Here is an 805-nt window from a genome sequence, read left to right as displayed (position 1 = left end):
TCAGTATACAGAAAATAGAAAGAGAGATTCAGATCTCAAAATTCAGATCTTTAAGTGTCATACCAAGAGATAAGGAGAGTGGCTATCGAATAGATTTTACTATACAATATCCACATTGTCATGTTACAAAAGAACAAGATGTAGAAATGTGATCCATCAAACAATAGCTGGATAAATCTACATATAGATGAGGAACAAGGTATGCAAGAGACAAAATAATGAGCTCAGTCTGGAGAAGAAAACCAGAGAATGGAAGACAATTTATGCGAGTGCCTTGAGTTTATTAAAAAAAAAAAAAACCTTGTAAAATTATGAATTCAAAAATAATTATGTAAGATGACATTAAAATAATAAAACAGTAAGATGACATTAAGGGGGAGATTACTACACTAAGTAAGCAAATTGTTAACCACAACACTACTGGACAATTAATAAAATGGAAAAAGCAATATATACAGCTGGAAATCTAAATTCTGGTACAGTGAAAATTTTTATTTAATTAATTTATTTATTTTCAGTAGCTCAGTTTAATGATGAAACATTGAAAACTCATGACTTGCACTCACTGGAAGAAGAATAGCAACATAAACCTAAAAAACTTATAATAAAACAAAGGGCTATAATGAAGCAAAAACAAAAACTTATAGGGAAGATAAGTAATTTTTCAAAGATCCTCATAATTAATATTTATTGAACTCCTATTATGTTCCAGAAACCTCGTTAGGTGCTCAACATGTCATACATCATTTTTACAACCGGTTAATTTCCTTCTTGGAGCAGAATGGACTTGGACCTGATGGTGGAA

Source organism: Eubalaena glacialis, chromosome 8 (assembly GCF_028564815.1).
Source record: "Eubalaena glacialis isolate mEubGla1 chromosome 8, mEubGla1.1.hap2.+ XY, whole genome shotgun sequence".
NCBI lineage: Eukaryota > Metazoa > Chordata > Mammalia > Artiodactyla > Balaenidae > Eubalaena > Eubalaena glacialis.
The sequence above is the reverse complement of the archived record's forward strand: the minus strand, read 5'-3'. Positions refer to the sequence as shown.